Raw genomic sequence first — 14,263 nt, 5'->3', positions numbered from 1 at the left:
TCTCGATGTTCGGGTTGAAAAACGTGTCTTTATCACCTCTAAACTAATTACATGACAATTGTTTGGAAAATGAAATATAAATTAGTGCTCCTCCGACTCGGTCCCACCCTCTCGTCACCTGTTTTTTTGGGGGCGACTCGCCGTGGAAGTTGGCCTATTGTGTATCACCTGTTATCATCGTGCTACATTTTTTTTGTTGCTTTCCAGTCCTCAGCACTCTTGCCTACAGAATACCATCCGAAAGAAGTGCTCAGCAGTGCTCAACCTCAACAATTGAAACCGATGACGAGCCATGTAACTTCCTTTGGGGCCACTTGATAAAGATAGTTCGTCTGGGCAAAAAATTAAAGCAAGATACATATAAGAGAAGATACGTGGATAATACAGAGGCGGCTGAGCAGTAAGTTTTTGGATTTGTATTAATTTATTTAAAAAAAAATGACTACGAACACAACTAATATAAAAATAAAGGTAAAAAACGAGAAGAAACGTATAAAGAAAAAACTGTGTAAATGTTATCCGAGACTCACACCGCAGCTAGTACTCTGCACCTAAAACTAATAAGTTTCCGTCTTTAAGTATGACTTTTTCATTAACTCTGCACAAAAACATGTTTTAAAGAAAACTTTAAGAAAAACATTATGTCATTCAAGAACAAAAAGAATGAGATATTAGTTTAATTTAAATTTATCTGAAGTCTATGCTAGAAGGTATGTGTCTTGGCTTAAAAAAACATATTATAAAGTAAAAATAAAATGAAATAATGTAAATAATAAATTAAATTTAAAAAAGTCTAAAAATAGGAAGAAATATAGCTACTATAATATATTAAATTTTGTACCATTAAATATAATAAAGAAATTTGTAAAAATATTGCCCAACTTTTTTATTGCTAGCTTACTGACTAATTGTTCGAAAAATGTCAATTCCTTATCGAAAACACAAATACTTAGCAAAATTTTTGTGAAACTTTATATAATTTCACCAAACTTTTCCTCTAAAGTTTGAGAATTAAAAATTGAGAACAGTTGCGAGCGCCACTCGCGGGAGAATAGCAGTGCCCCCATGCGGAGAGAACAGATGCTAATGCTCATAAATTTTCGTCAATTTATTTGTTTTCATTTCGAAATGAAAATATACTACCGTAAAAATTAAGTCTGCTAGTTCTTTCGAATTGCAAAATCTACAAAATATTGTAAATTAAAAAATACATAAAGTGCATAAAAGTCAAGACAATAAAATTAAACAATAGTTTTTGCATACTTAAAAAAATTGTCAAATACAATTGTACAATTATTTTCTTTCTATATATTCGAATAACTAATTTTCTTTTGAAATTTTTATAATTTATTGATAAATATTAAATAAAAAAGAGGTGGCAAAACGCACCATACTTTCCGGAATGCTCGAACTAGTGACTTACTTAGATAATGTACCTCAAAAGTAGTTTCGCATGGAAGTTCGAATGTTTAAACCAGAGGTGTGCAAGAAACCGTTGAAACCGAATTAACGTCAAATGAAACATGTACGTCAATGGTCAAAACGCTACTATAACAAACTTATTTTGACGTTAATTCGGTTTCAACGGTTTCTTGCACACCTCTGGTTTAAACCGACGATTTACACAAAAGTGAGCAAGTTCATGAAATGGGCATATAAATATCTTAATAAAACTGCAATTCATATGTTCTGCCTTCCTGAAATTCTACAAAAATGCACAAAAGTTCGCTTTTTATTGCAAACATTTATACATTGTTGTTTACACTGTTGACTATTGAAGTGTCAAGAATATCGAAATTCGAAATAGAAGGACAATCAGCGCTAAAGGGGCGAGTACGTGAACTTGCACCTTAGGCTTCCGGTAGATGTTTGAATAGGTTTGGCATATTTTTGGAGTGGCTTTACCTCTTCGAAAGGTTATTACTGAATGGAGCCAAAATTTATATTCAAACAAAACGTACTTATCGGTTCATAACCGGTTCGTAACCGATTTGAACGGATTTATAAATGAATCAAAATATTTCCCAAAAATATCTTAGGAGAAATACAATTGAATTTCGGATTCATTACCGGTTCATAGCCGATTGGAACAGGGTCAGACATGTCAGAAATTCCAAGACCTTTCCAACGAGTCTAAATCTGATACCATTCAGTTGAAAAATACGTTTTTAATAGTCTTTTTAAGCTTTGACCTTAAAAAACGTTACTAGAAATAATTCAAGGAATAACTCATAATCACTAGAGAATTGGAGAAATTGTCTCTCGTGCAAAGTCCGAATTGTGCTCAGTGTAACGATTTTTGTGACAATTTTTTCCCCAAAATTTTTATGTAAGTCTCACGATCATTGTAGTTATTGTTTAATTCATTGTGTATTCCTAATGTTTTGTAAAAAAATTGCAAATTGTAGACCTCAAGAAGGAGGAAAACCCCTCCGAAACGTCGGCTTAGGAAATTAAAAGGAGAAAGGAGCCAAAGGTCAATACCGTGTTTCACTGTCCCTCAAACTCATAATCAATCAGATTGGCTCGAGCTTCCAAAAAAATGTATAGGTTCTCCGGTTTCCTGGAAAAAAATGTATGGGTTCCCCAGCCACATTGGCTCGAGTTTCCCGAAATGAGTTACCCCTTAGAATAATTAAACAGAATTTTCGTATAAAGGCGAAATATCCATCTGGACTGTCCCACATTTCTTGAAAAAGTTAGGTCAGATTCATTTATTAAATATGGGAATTAAGTGTTAAAATATTAAATTAAGTGTTCGAAGCCAAGTCGTGTGCGTAGCGTGAAAGCTTTCCTTTATTCCAAAATTTATAATAGGGAGAACAGGGATAGTTTTGCATAAAATATTTAAATTATAAATTTGTGGAAAATTGATAATTAAAATGGAACTGAATATAAATGGGATTGTGGCTGAAAGTTATAAGGGCTTCAGACTGAAGACTTAGCCATATATCTTACCTGCTCTAAATTATTATCAATTAAAATTTCTTGGAAAAATAACTTAGAATTGAATTATTAAGGACAAGGGACTTATAAGATTCTGAAAAAGCAATAAAATTGGTTGCTATTTAGAGCATCGAAAACTTCAGGAACGGTGCTAAACCTCTAGTCCGAAGATCATTTTACACGGGCTTTAGAAAGCTTTGACATATGGCTTAATTTTTCTAATTCCTTATCAGTCAAAGATAATGAAAATTTCATGAAATCAAAATTCATATCCCTTTCTTTCTCACACGTTTTGCATATGTCTATCTCATTCCTTCGCACTCTAAATTCGATTGAGCTAAATTGAATTTGTTTTGATGTTTAAAAGAAGAAGAAGAAGAAGAGCGTGAAGAAATGAGATAGTCATATGCAAAACCTGTGAGAAAGATAAAGATTTGAATTTAGATTTCAGGAAATTTTCCTGATCTAAAAGGTGTGTCGAAACCATAAGAATAAATCCAGGAACTTATTGGTCACACTCCCGATTGTGACTCTGTCGTGCTCCCATTTAAAACCACCAGCTGTCGTCTCCTGCTGCCACAATCATAGCCCGATGACTTATTCGTGTATGTCTCTGGGAATTTTCATGCGAACACCTCCTCGAACAAAAGACTCACTATCAGAAGCAAAAGCCGGGAAGAGGGTGGCATAGTCGCGGGCCAATAAACTCTTTATGCAAATGTGAGAAGAAATTTTTGAAGATCATTCATTTTGAACCTTGTTAACTTTCTGCGTCGCAATTTTTCTGTATCTTAATTTTCAGCAGACCCATAAAATATGAAAAAAATGATTTCGTTGACAACGAAGGTGAGTAATTGCTCAAAAAGCTCTCGCCATTTCGATGCAATGTTGCTGGGGAGTGCAGAAAAAAAAGGAGGACAGTGTGGCAAAAATCCTTGGACGATTAAATAAATCAAGTGAAGCAAATCACACCTCTCTTGGATATTCCCATTCATCCATAACAAATTAATTCACAATCCAGTGCAGAAGTTTTCCCTCTGATCTTTATCACCCAGACCTTATTCTCCCACCTTCAAGCTCTCATTTTCCACCCGGTGATGTACTCAAAATACCGCCAGGTATTTTCTGTATTTAATATGAGAAATACTACTAGAAAATTTAATTAAATATTGAAGAAGAAGAAGAAAAAAAATGAAAGTGAATATTGAACACAGAGCGCGAACATTGAACGCATTTGAGGTTGGTGTTTGACTTCTTTTTCCAACGTGATGCTTCGATGATCTGCAAGCTCGTCTTCAAGTCTTCCTCACGCAATCTTTTGCCGATTTTTGCGACTCGTCTTCACCAGATTAACTCATTTCGGACAATTTTACGTAAATCTCATAAAATCCATCAAGCACCTGAGTTATCCAACGACTCTGCATTTTTTAAAGTAGAAGCGTGAGCAATTGGGATCACAGACTGAATATATCTTTTACTTAAGTTTATAGCTGCTCATGTATATTTAAGTGTTTTGCAGGAAAATTTCGTTTTCTTTATTGATCTAAAAGTCAAAATTAACTTAAGAATGAATACAATTAAAACGAACATGAGAGATTAAATAAATAAAGCATTGGTCTCGTGATGCAAAGGTCAAGGATCAGACTTTTACATTAACTTGATTCCACTGATATTGCCATGTGAACGAATATAGAAGCCTTTCAAGAAGCAAAAGACATGCTTTATGCCGACTTCAGACTTGAGGTTTAGCCCAGTTCCCGAAGGTTTCAAAAATCTAAATATCAAGCAATTTTATTGATTTTTCAAAATCTAATTCGCCTTTAATATCCATTTCAACAAAGCAATTTTAACTCAAATCATATTCAAAATTTAACATTTTTAGTGTTAAAATCTTCCTAAAAGAACAAATATTTAGATAGAATTCATTATTCATCAAATATTGAAATAAAAATCCACAATTTTAATCAATTTATTTATAGTGTCCAATTTTATCCTCAAAGTGTCCAAATTTAGAAACTGTCCAAAATTATGAGCTCTTACCCTAATTTTTTTTTTAATTCCTTAAATGACAGATTTTATGTTTCATTGTGTCACTGCAAGGATGCATCGTGATCGATAAGCCACTAACAAAGCACTAAACCTTCGTTTCAACAATTATACGGTTTTAAGACCTAAGGCTTTGGCATATGGCTTAACTCCTCTAATTCTTCTTCATGCAAGACTTTTAAAGGAATATGTGTTCAGGATCGAAAATTAAGGACAAATAAATCTATTACATTTTGAAAAATCAGTAAGATTGCTTGTTATTTAGTCAGTCTGAAGATTTTTGAGCTCAGCCACAACCCGATCTTTTCAGACTATGACTTAAGTGCTAAGCTTCAGCCTTAAGTCTCTTGTCTAAAGCCTGTATTGGACAAGATTTTTAGAGCACCTTTAAAATGCTTTAAAGAGAATTTTGTACTGAAATCTCTGTAGATTGTAGAAGCTTTTAAGCTCCTTAACCCTTTAACGACGAGATACTTTTTACGGACTGAAAATCAACAATAAAAATTAAACTGAGAAATATAATCAATGATAAGTTTTACATCTAACCTTGGAAAGTCCAACAGAGTCTGATTTGATGTATTTTGTGCTTCTATGAATGATATAGGGACAAAATAGCCCAAAAATTGAAGTAATTTTTCTGACAATACCAATAAATAATATTTTTCGCTTTAATGAAAAATATTACATATGAGTATTGTAGTTTTTATTGCCGAAAGGGTTTTGCTTTAAAAAAATGGGAAGTGTAAAAAATAAATAAAATCAATTATGAATTCGAGAATTTAAAAATTCGCCATTTTTGAGCTTAAATATTTACTACATAGCAAATAGCTAGAGACTTGTAAAAAATATTCTAGATTCCTTCAATCTTGAACTTTACAATTATGTACAGACATGAAAAAAAACTTTAAGTAGTCAGCAAAAATTATTTTCTTTATGGAACACCGGTGTTCCAATCGCCCTTAAAGGGTTGAGACCGCACCATTTTACTTTTAATATTTAGTCACAGAGACGGGACCACCGAATTCTGTAAGATTATATCGACGGCTCAGAATATAAGTCGATCAACTCGGTTTTTACAAGATTCGTTTTTTATCTTTTTGAGTATTTTTGATACCCTTTATCTTCTCTGTAAATATTATATCTGAAAGTCGATAATTCTTAAAGTTATATGGGTATTAAATCTTGAAACCCCTATACATAGCATTTAAAATCTAAGCTTCAAATTGTTGTCCTGTAAAGATGGACTTTTGAGAGTTAATCGGTTCTTATTCTGAGCCATCGTTATGAAGAAAAAATGCTACTTGGGCTAAGACGTTAGGATTATTGTTTATCGTTTCGATATGTATTTTTATTACAAGGTAATTATGTTGGAATGCCATAGGGGGAACAGGGGCACCACCGAACACAGGGTATCACCAAGCAGTGCAACTTCTTTTTCAACAGATAATAGACTTCAGAAAATTAGACTTATAGGAATTTAAAAGATGTTAGAGAGATGGTTGTCCACTGAAGAAATAGTCGAGATAGTGTTCGGTGGTACCCCATGCTCATTGGTACCCTAGTTTCCCCTATTCAATATTGGAAGAATCTGTAGATTTTTGTGAATGAAACTGGCACAATGATTTTATCAGAGACTTCTCCGGTGATTGTCAGTAAAGGTGTCACCCCAAAAGGAATCTTTCCCAAAGCCAAGAGAAGGTCTATATCGGGGTCGAAAGCTCTGGGCAAGACTTAAAAGATGTTTTTCCTCTTTGGAGGACACTTTTCACCGGCAATCACCGGAGAGGTCCCTAATAAAATCTGTAGACCGTTCAATGGATATCTGATTGCGTCATGAGACCCTCAAAAGTTAAGATAACTTTTTAGATAATTTCAATATAAAATAATTAATTATCGGAAATACTTTTGAAGATAAATACTACTGAGCTTACTAAACAGCTCCAGCCAAAAATAAATTTAAGCCACACACATTTATGCCAAGCTAAAATTTGTATTCTATTATTATTTAATTGTCATCAACAAATAAGTCAGGAATAACCGGAATAACCAACCTTACTTTGCGGACATCCCCGGCTTATCATTGCTTTTCAACCTTCAAGGTAAAACGATGAAAAGCACTTCTCAAGTGCTATGTTTGGAATGTTTTCAGAGCATAATTTTGACCGTTTTACAATTTTATATTTATTATTACAAGATTGTGTATGAGTGATTTGAAGGCAAGATTGAAAGTCCAGCTTTTTAACAGCTGTTTAGCTATAGTTCGTCAATAAAAGAATCATAATAATAATAATTTAATTTATAATTTGTAAAAATAGGTATCCTTTTTAAAAATATTTTTTTAATGAGAAATTTCTCATCATTAACTTTGATTTGTAAACATTATTTTTTTAAAGCATCTTTGCTGATTTATTTTTATAACAGAATTTCAAATTTTGAATCAAAAAGTGAAGAATAAATAATGTATTCTTAATAAATTTTAATTTTATTTATAGGCAAGCCAAAAGAAAAAACTACAAAATTTCATTGCTTTAGTTTAACAAAAGGATTTTTCCATACACGGTTTTTAACGAGTTTGAAACAAGTGCTGAGCAAAATCTCCTTGTTGTTAGTAAAAGATCCCTTGAACAAATTTGCCCACTCTATCCTAATTAGATGGTAAGACCGTCTTCAGATTAGAGTTGTTAGCATAATTTTCGAAGGTCTCAAAATCCTAAATAGCAACCAATTTAATTTGTTTTTCTTATTGAAATAGATTACTTTCCCTTAATAGTCCATTTCTAAGTCAAAATTTTCCAAAAATTTTCGCCTAATAAGAAATTAAGCTTTGTACCTGATCCCTAGTTGTGAAGCCCGTATAAGATGGGGTAATTTGGAATCATGTCTAATTTGGAACTTTGAGATTTTCTAACAGTTTTAGATGGGAAAAGGAGAAAACAACGAAGAAGTACTCTCAAGTGTAAAGTCTCCTACTTCTTTGTGGTTTTCTTTTTCTCATTGATAAACTGAAACAGTGAGAAAACCTCAAAATTCCAAAATAGGCTCTGAATTACCCTATCTTACCCTATTAAACGAATTTAATTTTTTCTTTAGAAAATCCTACTCTTTCTTAGTAGTGGTTAAGGTGTAAGAAGAATATATAAAAATCTTGAAATTGATCGTAGAGAGAACGTAGAGAAGGTAACATCTAATTATGATTGAAATCAAATGGAAAGAAGGGAGCGATTGATGAAATCTCTGCGAAATTGCACTGAAATTAAAATTTCCCAAGACTATGAGGTCTCTAATGGCAGGAAAAAGTGAAAATCCAAGACATGATTTCGAAGTGGATGAAGACATTTTTTGAGAGGTGCGAAAAGAAAAGGAAATTAGATTGCAGTGCAAAATGTTGAAAAAAAAATCATTGCACTTCTCGCAAAATGCACGCACAATTTGAAGTTTTAGCAATAAAATATGAAAAGAAGAAGAAAAAAATTGTAAATAAAAGTGATACTTCCCTTCCAATTCTTTCCAACACTTTGAGCAAAACTCATCAACGGGTAACATCAAGATGAAAAATATGAGCTTTTGCACCAAGATTGAAGTCAAGAAAGCGTATAGAAATATCACGAGCTGAAGGAACATTGAAATCGAGATTGGTAGCCATCATTGACGAGTTGAAGAAACTTTATCGAAAAATAAAAATTTTCCTCTCTCGCTCAAAGTGCCGTGAAGAAAAAAAAAGAAATATTATATGTACAATATGCGGAGTTGACGAGTTGAAGGCCTCCCACCTGGGATTTTCTCCATCTCCCTCCCGAAATAGCCAAAGAAGCAATAAAAATTAAAATTGGACAGAGGAATTTGCGAGTGAAACAGTTTATTTCAATTTATTTTTCCCCAAGACACGCAATAAATTCAATCAACTCTTTTAAGAGAGTGAAAAAGCCGAGTCGATGATCGATTGAAAAATCGCCAATAGTGCACCTTTTGCAACATATATATTGCAGAAAAAAAAAGAGAAGAATATGTTAAAATGGCAAAATGGAAGCAAGCAGATCATTCGATCATGAAGTTTATTGCAGAGAAAATTATTTCCGATACAATTCAAAAGTGTTTTAACCACCGAAGAGTTGAAGAAACGCAATCTATTTTTTTTTCATTCATTTTTCTTTCCTCTGATCACTGATCACTGTGGACACCAATGAACTTTTCTCACCTGACAAGTAATTCAAAAGGTAGGTGAATGGATGAACAAAGTCAGAGTGAAAGACGAGAGCCATCATCCTTTTGTCTTCAGCACCAGAATTAAAATGATTTTGATGCTCAATTCCAGAGGCAAATCACGTTTGAATTATAGTAAAAATCACATCCGGTGTTTCTTCTTCACACACTTTGAATTTCTCTTGGTTGGACCTGAGATTCATCAATTGCTGAGACGTGTCACATTTTATTGCAATAACTGATTTATCCAAAAGCTCAGCGAAAATTCATTTCAATTTGATGGAGTCTTTTCAATTGAGGAAGTCATCGTGCAAAGGAACCATCAATTATCATGTTGTCAGCTGGAATGTAAGTGTTAAGAACTAGGAATTGATGCATCAAGGCGATTTGAAGTTACTTTTGTAAGGTGTGACGTTATAAGTTCAACAAATCACGATAAACTTTGCTATAAAAATTATCACTGCATTTAAAAATTTTCTCAAACTCCCATATTTTTCGGTTGGGACTTAGAGTAAAGTGGTACAAGTTGGACAGGGCTTTTTTTTCTTGATAAATTTAGTACTTCATTTTTATTTGTATATTTTTAATGCTTTAGTTTTATAATTTGGTTCCTTGTGCTTAAAAACAAATTTTGTACTGTATTTATCAAGAAAAAAGCCATGTCCAACTTGTACCGGCGAATTGTCCAACTTGTAACACTATGTCCAACTTGTATCACTTTACCCTATTTGGGATTGGGTACTCAGTGGATCAAGAGTATAGCACTCGCTCTATGATACTTGTGTCCCGGATTTGAATCCCCTTTAGGTCACCAGGAATTTTCTGGCGTTAAAAGTGTTCGAATTGCATCCAGTGAGCTTCACTGCACTTGATTCCACGGGGCATGGGACTGACAACCCTATTCCTGAACAAGTAAAAAATAATATTCAAGTTCCGATCTCCCGTGCGGTAAGGCCCAGTTACTCCACATAATGTTGTGCCAGTATTTTTAATATTTTTTTTTTATAATTGCTTATTTGGGATTCCAAGACCTTTCAAATGGCACCATATTTTTGAAAATCAGTTCATAAATATCTTCACTGGAATCTTTTAAACTTCAAAATATAAAAAAAAAACACTTGAATCGAATTTTAGATAAAAAGAGATGGAAAGGAGTCTCAAATTTGTGGAATGTTCGAGTTGACAAGATAGACATTTTTGTAAATTATCATTTCGTTTTTGGGCTCATACCGGTTTCCTATGCGGATTGAATTCGGTTTATGAGTTATCAAGAAACCATACCAAAATTGAAAACTGTCTTACTTAGTTTGAAGTGCGCAATTTTGAATGCTTTAATCAGGTACTTGGCTTTTACAACTTGGCATAGTTCACAATTGCTGTGCCATTAAGCTTCAATGGATTAACCAGCAATGGCCTATATTCTTGAATGAACTATAATTATTATGGGCCATATTTATCCCGTTTTAACGTTAAGGTATCAGACCACCCTTTGAAGTAACCTTCAAATATTTTAGTTGTGAAATAATGTTAGAAGGCTTTAGCATTTGACATTGGAAAACCGATAGAAAGAGTGACTTGAGGATATTGATTTATACGGCAAGGCTTTCAGGCTTTGTACTCTTTTCTGGCTTTGAACACTTTATAATTTACCATATTTCTTTAATGAATCTGACCTATTTTTCAGGAAAGTGTGAATTAAGACTAGCTATTAAAATATACTGCCATTAGGTCAGATGCATTAAAGAAATATAGGAAAAATATGAAGTGTTCGAAGCCGGAGTGTGTTCGAAACTTGAAACTTGCTGAAGCCTAGCAGCCCACACTTGTCGAATCTCCGCTACTCCAGGAAGATATTCGGGTTCGACCTCAAGGCGCTCCCAGGCATTATTCTGAATTTGACTCAACCACTTTGTCCTAGGTCCGCCTCGAGGTCGGCGCCTCCTCTCAAAGGCTTGCATAGCTTACGTCGCCCATTAAAGATAATATAAAAAATAAAATAAGAAAAATTGTTAGCCATTTTCGAAATAAACCATTTTCGGTTTATGCATTTTTATAACTTTTAACTGCAATATTTAACTTTGACCTTCGAATATTCGTTAATAAAACGGTTTTCGGTCATAGACATAGATGTCTGTTCATGAACGATCTATTCACTTTCATTACCTATATATCCGAAAATTAAAAAAAAATACTAAGAGCCGCTCCCGAAATAAACAAAAAATCACGGTTTATGTGAGAAAGAAGGGGGTGTCATCGAAAATCAGAAGCCGATATCTCTGATCGTTTGCGCTTCAGGTGGGCGACGATTTGAAAAATTTCAGCTAAAATGTGGACTATGCAATACTGATCTCTCTGTGACCGGTTTAATCGGATTTGGACTTAACCGGGATTCCAAGGTACTTCAAGATTATCTTCACTTACATCAGTCGCTTAGTGTATTTACCAACCTTGTACTGACTGACCTTTCTAATTGAAAAATCAGTAAAAGGTTTTAAGATTTTCTTATAATTTTTTTGTTTGGGTAGATAAGGAATGTTTGCTGGAAAAATAAAAGTTATATCGATAATGAGTAGGTCGACCTAAGCTGATCCCGCGCAGATCCCTAAGTTTCCGTTTTGAACTGTTTGGCCTCTAGCTGTTGTAATGACTTAACAACCCAGCGTGCACAATTACCTTTTTTTCACCATATTTTTGCTGAGTCGATCAGTTGATCGGTCAGCAGTTCTCGAACGAAAAGTACTAACGAAATCAGAGCATTTGGTGCACACTGGGAATTGATCCCGTTTACTGGTTTACGCGACAACCATCCGAACCTACTCTTGAACCACCTTGAGTTTAATATCACAGAGATCTTTCTTCCCAGTTCTTGCACTCTTCTTGTCAACTTAATCACAAATTCAAATGCAACGATCTGGGTGTGAGCAGAAAATATGATTATGGGACAATTTTTGCGATATTTGAGATGTTAATGAACATAAAGAAACACCAAAGACCCTTCCCTTCCTCCTTGATTTTCTGCTCTCGTATCTCAACTTGTCAGCTCTGCAATCTCAGTATTTTTTTCTAAAAGAAAATATTTTGCAAGAAATCTTCTCTTTTTTTTTGTTCTCTCTACACTTAACCATAAATTCACTTGATTTTATTGTACTTTTAGTGCAGAAGCTTCTTGTGTACTTTTTTCTCAGAGATGGACAGTGCCAGAGGATGCAGAAAAAATGCGTCAAATGAATTTGCATTTTTTTTCACTCTGGACTGCACTTAATCAAATTGTAAATGGAAATTGCTTGCGAGTTTCATTTGTAAATTCTGATGAACACTGAGAAGGAACAGAGTGTGAATGTAAGATTGAGGTGATAATTATCGCATTTAGAAAATGCTTTGCACTTCTTTTCAATTTGAATGGGAAGACAAGGGATCAAAATCATAAGTAGGTATAAATAAATCGCTGTCATGTCACTGAAGCGTATTTGAGAAAAATAATTTAAGTGAGATTGCATAAATTATAGAGAAAATTCGGATATTATTTCTAATTTTAGAGCTAAACTCGTTGATCTATGGTAACTGGTAATAAGGGAAATAGAATATGATTAATGGGGTTCAATTCTTATGTGCTGAACACACCTAGGACTTAAGCCGAGAGACGGCTTAACCGAATTTATAATCAAAATAATGATTAAACTACAAATAAACCAGTTTCGCACTAAGCCAATTCTAGGCTTAAGCTGTAAGTCCGTCTAGAGCATAAGGGCCCAAATACGTAGCATCAGGATGATCCTCGAAAATCGTCGTACACTGAGGGTTTAAGATCATCCATTAGAGGTTTCCGCGTAAATTTCCTTCACCTACACACATACACATCGTGCCAATTTCCCAAAAGGTGGGGTTATCACTCCTTGTACATCGTCTTTCCATAATGTACAAGGATAAAAATTTTTGGCTTTAAGTAATACGACCGGTTGCCCCTGACAACAGTGCTCGCTCTTCAGCATACCACCTTTTTGTGATGACCTAACCACTGTTAGGAATCCTTAACATTCCGGAAGTTAACATTCCGGAAATGTTAATTTTACCCTACAGTATTGATCCAAAATCGGTGTAAATATTACCCTTTTTAGGTGTATTAGGGGTTAAAGGTACCCTTCTTCATGTTAATTTTACCCTTAATAATGTGTAAAATTAACATTAAAAAATGTTGATATATTTTTACACTTAAAGTGTTAAACTTTTGAGGAAAAATGTTAATTTTTTTCTTATGTAAAGGGTAACTTTAACCCCTAATACATCTAAAAAGGATAATGTTTGCACCGATTTTGGATCAATACTGCAGGGTAAAATAAACATTTCCGGAATGCCATTTTAACTTCTTCGGATTTCTCTCAGTGATGGGCTGAATCTTTAGAGCTCCGTGTTGAATTCCAGGTTCCTTTAGAAATATTCGAGGGCCTACCTCCCCCTACGACTTACGATCATTCCGTAAGTCTTCAGTAGGGATCCACAAACATTTACAAACAATTTTATGAATTTTGTTTTCTGTGAACGACCGTTTGGGATAATTCTTTACTACCAAATTTTACAGAATGGATGAATATTATTCTCGAGGATCAGTCTGAGTATATTTGGGCCCTAAGGGATGGGGTAGGAGAAAGCGTGCTACCTTCGGACGATTTATGCTTCGAACAATTCATTTTTTTCAATGTGTTATAAATGAATTTGACCCATTATAGGGGAGACCGGGGCAAAATTTGTCAAAACGAAAATTTCAATATTCACTATTTTCTGAAATAATAGAGACTGAGGCTTGAAATTTTTATTATAGATAGCCTTCATGAACCTTCTTAAACTTACAAAGTTTCAAGAGATTCGAAGAGGGATTATGTAAAATAAAAAATAATGAAATTTTGAGCGCTATTTTTGGAATATTTAGCTTACAGAAAATATCAATACTGATAGCTCAATTTCAGCACATTTCTCGTTAAGACAGAGAAAAATTATCTTCGACAAAGTTGTAGAGGAATAAATTTCCTATAAAAATATGTCTATTTGATATTTTTAACGTTTGCGAGAGTAAAAC

The sequence above is a fragment of the Phlebotomus papatasi genome, chromosome 3 (genome assembly GCF_024763615.1).
Source record: "Phlebotomus papatasi isolate M1 chromosome 3, Ppap_2.1, whole genome shotgun sequence".
NCBI classification, from domain to species: Eukaryota; Metazoa; Arthropoda; class Insecta; order Diptera; family Psychodidae; genus Phlebotomus; species Phlebotomus papatasi.
Note: the sequence above shows the minus strand (reverse complement) of the source record.